We start from the raw sequence: 10725 nt of genomic DNA on the forward strand, positions 1-10725 counted from the left end.
AGATAACGACAATCAGGTATTCAATGCTCGCAAAGCAAACAAAGATTTTCTACTCAGAGCACGTTAGCTTTTCTCGAATGGTAATCAATAACAAGATCATAATCATTCAATAATTCAAGCCAATTGCGCTGTCTCAAGTTCAAATCTTTCAGTGACATCAAATACTTCAAACTTTTATGGTCAGTGAATATGTGGCACTTTTCACCAAACAGATAATGCTGCCAAATCCCTAAAGGGAAGAGTTGTAATAGCCCGATTTTAAGCCTAGTCGGAACAGCGATTTTGGGACCACGAATCTGACGTAGTAAAACATGTTTTTATTACATTTTTATGGTCTACAATTTTATGGAATGATTTCATGAACATTTTGTTCGAAAATTTTGGCGTTTGAGCACCCAATTTAGCAAAAAGGACTAAATTGTAAAAAGTACAAAGGTTGAGTTCTACATGCTGGAGGTGTCAAATTGCTATGAAATTTTAAATTAAAGGTCCTTAGATGGTACTTAGACCATTTTAATTTAATTTGGATAAAAAATAAATATGAGGTAAGAGAATTATAGTGTTTTAAGAAAAGGGCATTTTGGTCATTTAGTAATTAAATGAATTAAAAAGAAAAAATCTTGTCCATCTTTCTCACCATAGCTGAATTTTTCAAGAAGAAGCCATAGCTAGTGTTTGGCCACTTCCAAGCTCGATTGTAAGTCCATTCTAGCCCCGTTTTTAATGATTTTCAAGTTTTTGAGATCCTTGTAACTTGATCTATCTATTTCTACCATTAATTTAAGAAATAATCAAGGTCTAAAATTTTACTCATGTTGGATATGTGTGTATTTTGATACCTAATGGTAGAAAATGTATGTTTGGAATATGATAAACAACTTTTGCTAGGTGATTTTTGATGAAAATGTCAAAATGACCTATTTGTAAAAAGGTTACGAAATATGTGTAAAAGTGTGATTAAATGAAAAATGTAAGCTGTTATAAGCATGAAAGAGGTTCAGCTAGGCTTAGGAATCGAAGAAATTGAATCCATTTCAACTTATGAGCCTAGGGACCAAAGTGTAAAAATGTCAAAGTTTAGGGGAAAAAATGTAATTTTCCCATAATGTGATTTTTGAACTGAATTGAGTAACGTGAATAATAAATGAGTTAAAATTGTTATGATAGATAAAGAGAAATGAGGTTCGGACCTAAATCGGGGGAAAAATAAAGTGTTTGACGATTAGGTCCCATTTCTACTATTTTTGTATCGAGGTAAGTTCGTATGTAAATAATGCATTATTTTAATTATGTTTTAAATGATTTATTGTTGCATGAATTGTGATTGACCCTTGGACATATTCGACAAAGTTCTGACAAGCGTGAAATACTGGTTGAACCTTAGGAATAGATAGGATACAAATGTCATGACATTAGGGTTACTAAAACTACATGTAAGAGCATATCTGGGATATGGCATCGATATGAGACTTCATGTAAGACCATATCTGGGATATGGCATCAATATGAGATTTCGTGTAAGACCATAGCTGGGATATTAGCGTCGATACGAGATTACATGTAAGACCATATCTGAGATATGGCATTGGTATGGTATCGTGTGTACAGGACTCCCGAGTATCCTTCAGTACTCCAAGTGGTTCGACTGGTAATTTAATCATTATGTCAAAGATGAATTGGGTGTAAATCCAATTAGAGATGACTCAGGTATGTACATAAAAATCATACGCCTCGTAACTTGTTTCAGCGTCGAGTACGGGTAAGGTGTAATTGCCTAAATTCAAAGTTATCGGAACAGTGGTTTCGTAACCGCAAATCTAATTTAAAGAGAAATTATTTTAAAAAATTATTGCATGAATATTAATATAATAGGAAAATCGTATGAAAATAACGATAGAAATTTTTTTCCAATTTAGTGGTTAGTTAGAAAAGGGTGTAAAAGTTTCTAGAAGGATTAAATAGCTCAATTGTCAAATGAGGAGGGACCTAAAGAGAAAATAAGCCCAAAGGAGATATTTTGGGCGGCATAAGCTGAGAAAAATCAGGAGAATTAATGAAATAAGGGCAAAATGGGAAAATAACAAAATTTACTAAATAAAAGTAGGACTAATTTGGAATATCTAGAAATCTCTTCATTTTTCTTCATTCTCATCAGCCAAAAATGCCATAGGAGGGTCTTCTAAGCTGGTATTTTATAAATCTTGCACCCAGTGAGTTAATCCTTGCCTTTTTCTTGTAATTTTTGTGTTTTTAAGACTTTTACAACTAGGTCCTACTATTAAATTCATTAGTTTTTGATTTCATGGATGAAATTGAAAGTCACCATGGTTGAGTGCTGTAAGTTTATGATGAAATAGAATGAAATTGAAGCTTTAATTTGTTTATGAGATGATTTTATTAGGTAATTTCAATAGAAATTGATTTTTAGGACCTAATTGTGAAAATGTTTGGAATTAAAGTCTATTGCTGAAATTCTGATTCCTAAAGGTTATAAAGTAGTTTAAAGTGATAGAATAAAGTGTTAATTGAGAAAAAATCAGCTCAATTGAGAGGCTAATTGAGTAGGTACGAAATTATTATTTATTAAAAGCTTAGGGGAAAAATGGTAATAAACAGCTTGCACTAAAACAGTTTTGGACAGTAGCAGTAGACTAACTTTGAAAAATCACCATAAAAAAATAATAAATTAAAGCTTATTGAGTCTAGTTTCTCATAGAAGAAACAGTGTAAGCAATGGATTTGTAAATCATGAGATATAATGAGTTTTGTGAGACAAAGTCAGAATGAATTCGGGTTCCCCTGTTCTTACTTTGAAAAATCATAAACAATTGAAGAAAAATAATTATGGGTTTAAATTTATATATTTAGAATCCTGAATGAGTCTATTTTCAAGAAAAACAAACAAGAAAATAATCCAAATCCTGTATGAAGAGATAATTAATTTTTAGTGAAGAAGGATTAGAACTGTCAGACAACAAAACAGGGGTAACTTTAAAGAATAAACTATACTTATTGGATAAACCAAAAATTCTTAAAATTTTATTGGAATAAGATATATGAATCTAGTTTCAGGAAAAATTAGTGGATCCTAAGTTGGAGTTCTGTAGCTCAAGAGAAAAATAATTTAGTGACTATGAGTCAAGTAGACAGCTTTGAATGAACTATAAATAATAGTGGAATTATAGAGAATGTTGCATATGAACATGAAATGTATTAAATTGATAATTAAATTTATTTATTTAGATCTAGAAAATTCAAATACGAAGCTACATCGAGGGAAAGAAAAAGTTCGGGATTAGTAGATTTGTGTATACGAACAAGTATCGAGGTAAGTTCATGTAACTTGAATTATATTCTTAAATGCTTGAAATGTATGTTGTTGATGTAAATATGATTTTAATATTCATTGTATGAAAATTTATGAAACATTGATATATTTGATAAAAGGGGAAGAAATCCCGGTTGAATGAAAGGAAAATTCGATGGATCTCTGAAAAGGAATTGATGGTAAAAGGATCTAGCCCGGACTGGTGATCCTATCTTGATATAGCCCTCCCGAAGAATATGTGTAAAATGGATTTAGCCCGGACGGGTAATCCAAATTAGGGTCTGAATTTAGCCTGGACGTAATTCAGATCCAAGCTCATTAGAGTAATTGTCGTTGCAGGGGATTTAGCCTAGACTGGTAATCCCGCTGTAAGGATGAGGTTCGCGGGAGTGTGCTTTCTAAAATGGAAATGTGTGCATATGAATATGAATTGAAGGACCCGTAAATGTACACTAAAAGCATACCTCTGAAAACCCATCGAAATTTTGAAAAATTTAATGGGATAAATATGGAAAAATAACAAGGGAATGGAAATCATAGTATTGATGAACTCATAAATCATGGTATATATTATTGATACATGAAATTATTGGACTAACTTGAATGTTGCGTTTGTGCATGTTAGGGTAATAATGCATTGAATAGATATATGAATGTTTATTACATTGTATTGAAAATATTAGGTAAGTATAATTCTTGTTACATGGGCTTTCTAAGCGCAAAGTGCTTACCCTATTTTCTTTTCATTTGTTTTGTAGTGTTAAGAGCTCGGAGGTCAGATTCGATCGGAGACACATCACACTATCAACCTCAAGATTTCGGTATATAAAGAAACTTTATTTTAGAAATCAATGGCATGTATAAGCTAATCTAGTAAATGTTAATGTGAAATGATTGTAAGATCAGCCATTGGTATGGCTAACAAATCTTAATTTTGGTATATGATGAGGTTATCTTATAAATATGCATGAATCTATCTTGAAAATATGTTGGATTGGATTGGTTGATGTGGATTGGTCTCGGTTTAAAATTGCAATGAAGGTTAGATATCTATAAATGGGTTATATTGAGTTAAAAAAATTAATTCGTAAACTCCAGTAATGCCTTGTACCCTATTCCGGCAAAGGATACGGGTAGGGGTGTTACATTTGTTGGTATCAGAGCTATGGTTTAGCTGGTTCTAGGATTGTCGTAGCAAATACGGATTAGCTATACATGTCATTTAAATTATTATTGATAGTGTGATATCTCTTGACCATTTAAAATGTGTTTTTCTTATAATAATGTCATCCGATCGAGCTCAATCCGAGGAAGCTGGGAGTCATGCTCCGACTTCAGTACAAAGAGAAGAAACTAGTAGTAGAAGACCCGAGACAGAGGGTCAAGGGAAGGAGGCAAAAACAACCTTCTTTCAAATGATGAATGAATGGTTTAGTCAATACTTAAGAACTAACCTTATAGTGCAGCAAGTTCAAGCTCCCCCTCCTACTCCTCCTTCGGTTCTCGAGATCCCACAGGGTACAGGTACTGAATCTGACAGAAAAGAGAAAGCTCCAGTAGATAAAATTCAAAAATGTGAGGCCGAAGAATTCCGAGCAGCAGCTGATGATGGTCCCGAACAGGCTAAATTTTGGTTAGAAAATACTACTCGAGTTTTGGAGGAATTATCTTGCACACCAGAAGAATGTCTGAAATGTGCCATCTCACTGCTAAAAGACACAGGTTATCATTGGCGGAATACTAAAGCTTCAGTTGTTCCGAAAGAAGAAATTACATGGGAGTTCTTTCAAAACGAATTTAAAAAGAAATATATCAGCCAGAGGTTCCTTGATCATAAAAGAAAAGAATTTCTTGAGCTGAAATAAGGCAATAGATCGGTGTCTGAGTATGAAAGAGAATTTGTTCAGTTGAGTAAATTTTCTCGAGAATGGGTACAGTTAGACGCTAAAATGTGCAAACGATTCGAAGAAGGGTTGAATGAAGACATTAAGATACTAATCGAAATTCTTGAAATTCGAGAGTTTGCTACATTGGCAGAGAGAGCTTATAAAGCAGAATAATTGAGCAAAGAGAAGAAACAGGCTGAGTGGGAAGCTCAAATTTTTAGGAAAAGACCGATGGGAAAATCCCAGTTTTCTACTCCAAAGAAATTGAAAAAGTACCAGAATCGTTCTACCTCAGCCACTGGGTATTCGGGCAGAGAGCGAGGTTTTCAACACACTAATCCAAGACCTTCCACTCCATTAGTGACCAGTGTTGGCAGTGTTGGTACCCCTAAGCTGAGATGCCAGTACTGTAATAAAGCTCATTTTAGTGAATACCGGCTGAAAAGTGGGGCTTGTTACCGATGCGGTTGATTTGATCATTTCCTGGGAGATTGTCCAGAAAGGGGTGAAAAAGAAGCTGAACAGACATCGAAGCCGATTAATCCAGTTTCGAGGGGTAGACCACCTCGACCATCTGGTATAGACAGTGGTAGCTGAGGAGCTACAAAAGATACTACAGGCAGACCTGAGGCACAAGCACCTATTAGGACATATGCCATTCGTGCCAGAGAAGATGCCTCAGCACCCGATGTTATTACTGGTACATTTTCTTTACTTGATACTGATATTACTGCATTAATTGATCTTGGTTCTACACATTCATATATATATGTATAAAGCTTGCATGTGTTAAAGATTTATTTATTAAACCTATTGAATTTGTGGTTAAAGTCTCAAACCCCCTGGGCCAATCTATTTTGGTGGATAAAATTTGTAAAAATTATCCACTGATGGTAAGAGGTTATTATTTCCCAGCTGATTTGATGTTACTTCCATTTGATGAATTTGACGTGATATTGGGCATGGATTGACTAACCCAGCATGATGCAGTAGTAAATTGTAGACAAATATATTGTGCTAAAATGTCAGAATGGTGAGTTACTCCGGGTTAAATCTAATCAGACAGAGGGATAATCTGATGTGATTTCAGTAATGGCAGCACAAAAGTATGTCAAAAATAGGTATGATGCTTATTCTCGACACCAAGGTATCTGAGTCAAAGATACAAGTAGTGCCAGTAGTATGTGAATTTTCCAATGTGTTTCTAGAGGAATTACCAGGGTTGCCACCAGAAAGAGAAGTGGAATTTTCTATAGATTTGATTCCCTAAACTACTCTAATTTCTATAGCTCATCACTGGATGGCTCCTATAGAATTAAAGGAGTTAACGACACAGTTGCAAGAACTTGTTGACAGGGGTTTTGTCCGACCGAGTCATTCACCTTGGGGTGTTTCGATTCTGTTTGTGAAAAAGAAGGATGGGTCTTTGAAACTGTGTATCGACTACCGACAGCTTAATAAAGGAACCATAAAGAATAAGTACCCATTACCCCGGATTGATGCTTTATTTGATCAGCTAAAATTTGCTACAGTGTTTTCAAAGATTAATCTCCGATCAGGTTATTATCAGCTACGGGTAAAGGAGTCAGATGTGCCAAAAATAGCCTTTAGAACCAGGTACGGGCATTATGAGTTTCTGGTTATGCTATTTGGGTTAACTAATGCACCCACAGTATTCATGGATTTAATGAACCGATACTCAGACCGTACCTAGAAATATTTGTGGTAGTATTCATTGATGATATTTTGGTTTATTCTCGAGGTGAAGAAGAACACGCAGAACATTTGAGAATTGTGTTGCAAATTCTGCGAGAGAAGCAGTTATATGCTAAATTTAGTAAATGTGAATTTTGGCTTCGAGAAGTGGGTTTTCTTGGACATATTATATCCACCGAAGGCATCAGGGTAAATCCAAGTAAAATCTTAGCTATTGTCAATTGGAAGTCCACCGAAGAATGTATCTGAAGTTAGAAGTTTCTTGGGTTTAGCTGGCTATTATCGGAGATTTGTACAAGGATTCTCTATGATAGCTTCTCCGATGACTCGATTATTGCAGAAAGATGTAAAGTTCAAGTGGACTGATGAATGTCAGCAGAGTTTCAACCGATTGAAAGATCTTCTAACGAAAGCACCTGTATTAGTGCAGCCTGAACCGGGTAAGGAATTTGTTATTTACAGTGATGACTCATTAAATGGTTTAGGTTGTGTCTTGATGCAAGAAGGTAAAGTAATAGCCTATGCTTCAAGACAACTTAAACTACATGAAAGAAATTACCCAGTACATCATCTTGAATTAGCTGCTATTGTATTTACGCTAAAGATATGGCAGCATTACTTGTACGGTGAGAAATGTCATATTTATACTGATCATAAAAGCTTGAAATATTTGATGACACAGAAAGATTTGAATTTGAGACAGTGCAGGTGGCTTGAACTGATAAATGACTATGATTTGATTATTGATTACCATCCAGGTAAGGCTAATGTTGTAGTTGATGCTTTGAGCCAAAAATCTTTGTTTTCTTTACGAGCTATGAATACCCGGTTGTCACTAACTGATGATGGTTCAATCATGGCTGAATTGAGAGCTAAACCAACATTTCTACAACAAATATGTGAAGCTCAGAAGAATGATGAGAAGTTACAGGTTAAAAGGGAATAGTGTGAGTCAAGTATTGATTTAGGGTTTCAGATTGGTTTTGATGGTTGTTTATTATTCAAAGGCAGAGTTTATGTACCGAAGGATACAGAGCTCATACAGAAGATTCTACACAAGGCTCATAGCGGTATTATGTCTATACATCCGGGGAGTAATAAAATGTATAATGATCTAAAAAAGATGTACTGGTGGTCGGGTATGAAACGTGATATCTCTAAGCTTGTATCAAAGTGTTTAGTGTGTCAGCAGGTTAAAGCTGAACATCAAGTACCTTCGGGGTTACTTCAGCCAATCACTATACCAGAATGGAAATGGGAAAGAATCACTATGGATTTTGTATCGGGGTTATCATCGTCTCCTAGGAAAAAAGATGTTATTTTGGTGATTGTTGACCTATTGATAAAGTCAGTGCACTTTATTCAGGTACGTATGGATTATTCTTTAGATAAACTGGCTGAATTGTACATATCTAAGATTGTCAGGCTACATGGAGTGCCTGTCTCCATTATATCGGATAGAGATCCCCAATTTACGTCTCGTTTCTGGGACAAATTGCAAGAAGCCTTGGGTACTCAGTTGTAGTTCAGCACTGCATTTCATCCTCAGATAGATGGCCAATCTGAGCATGTAATTCAAGTATTGGAAGATATGCTCCGATGTTGTGTACTAGAGCTTGAAGATAATTGGGAGAGGCATCTACCTTTGATTGAATTTGCTTATAATAATAGTTATCAGTCCAGTATTAAAATGGCTTCGTATGAAGCTTTGTATGGTAGAAAATTTAGAACACCGTTATATTGGACAGAGCTCAGTGAAAAGAAGATACATGGGGTTGATTTGATCCGGGAAACAGAAGAAAAAGTAAAGGTTATTCAGAATAGTTTAAAAGCAGCTTCCGATCGTCAAAAATCATATGTCGATCTTAAACGAAAAGAGATTGAATTTTAGGTCAGTGACAAGGTATTCCTGAAAGTGTCTCCTTGGAATAAAGTTCTCCGATTCAGTCAAAAGGGTAAATTGAGTCAAGATTTATCGGGCCATATGAAATCATAGAAAGAATTGGACCGGTCGCTTATCGATTGACATTTACCACCGGAACTTGATAGAATCCATAATGTTTTTCATGTATCTATGCTACAACGATATCGATAAGATACTTCACATGTTATTTCTCCGACAGAAGTGGAGATTCAACCGGATATGACTTACAATGAAGAACCGGTCAAGATATTGGCACGGGAAACAAAAGAGCTTAGAAATAAAAAGATAAATTTGGTGAAAGTATTGTAGCAAAAGCACGGGATTGAGAAAGCGACATGGGAACCACAGGAGGCAATGAGAAAACAATACCCAAACCTCTTTACTGGCAAGATTTTCGAGGACGAAAATCCTTAAAGGGGGGAGAGTTGTAATGGCCTAAATTCAAAGTTATCGGAACAGTGGTTTCATAACCACAAATCCGATTTAAAGAGAACTTATTTTAAAAAATTATTGCATGAATATTAATATAATAGGAAAATCGTATGAAAATAATGATAGAAAAATTTTTCTGATTTAGTGGTTAGTTAGAAAAAGAAATTATTGAAGAAATTGAGTAAAAACAAGGTATCAAGATCTCGATCTCATAAAACCGAGTCAAAAATATTTTTATAAATATTTATAAAATGTTAGTAATGTGGTATTAAAATTTCGTTAGAAAATTTTAACGTTTGGGTAAGTAATTAAATGAAAATGACTAAATTGAAAAGGGTGTAAAAGTTACTAGAAGGATTAAATAGCTCAATTGTCAAATGAAGAGGGACCTAAAGAGCAAATAATCCCAAAGGAGATGTTTTGGGCGGCATAAGCTAAGAAAAATCAGGAGAATTACTGAAATAAGGGCAAAATGGAAAAATAACAAAATTTACTAAATAAAAGTAGGACTAATTTGGAATATCTAGAAATCTCTTCATTTTTCTTCATTCTCATCAGCCAAAAACGCGATAGGAGGGTCTTCTAAGCTGATATTTCATAATTTTTGCACCAAGTGAGTTAATCCTTGCCTTTTTCTTGTAATTTTTGTGTTTTTAAGACTTTTACAACTAGGTCCTACTATTAAATTCATTAGATTTTGATTTCATGGATGAAATTGAAAGTCACCATGGTTGAGTGCTGTAAGTTTATGATGAAATAAAATAAAATTGAAGCTTTAATTTGTTTATGAGATAATTTTATTAGGTAATTTCAATAGAAATTGATTTTTAGGACCTAATTGTGAAAATGTTTGGAATTAAAGTCTATTGCTGAAATTCTGATTCCTAAAGGTTATAAAGTAGTTTAAAGTGATAGAATGAAGTGTTAATTAAGAAAAATTAGCTCAATTGAGAGGCTAATTGAGTAGGGACGAAATTATTATTTATTAAAAGCTTAAGGGAAAAATGGTAATAAACAGCTTGCACTAAAACAATTTTGGACAGCAGCAGTAGACTAATTTTGAAAAATCACCATAAATTTTAGAAATCGAATTAGAAGATGAAAAAAAAAGAAATTAAATCTTATTGAGTCTAGTTGGTCATAGAAAAACGGTGTAAGCAATGGATTTGTAAATTGTGAGATATAATGAATTTTATGAGGCAAGTTCAGAATGAATTCGGGTTCCCCTGTTCTGACTTTGAAAAAACATAAAAAATTGAAGAACAAAAATTAGGGGATTAAATTTATATTTTTAAAATCCTGAATGAGTCTATTTTCAAGAAAAACAAACGGGAACATCATCCGAATCCTGTATGAAGAGATAATTAATTTTAGTAAAGAAGGGTCAGAACTGTCAGACAGCAGAACAGAAGTGACTTCAAAGAATAAACTGTACTTAT

Source organism: Gossypium arboreum, chromosome 3 (assembly GCF_025698485.1).
Source record: "Gossypium arboreum isolate Shixiya-1 chromosome 3, ASM2569848v2, whole genome shotgun sequence".
NCBI classification, from domain to species: Eukaryota; Viridiplantae; Streptophyta; class Magnoliopsida; order Malvales; family Malvaceae; genus Gossypium; species Gossypium arboreum.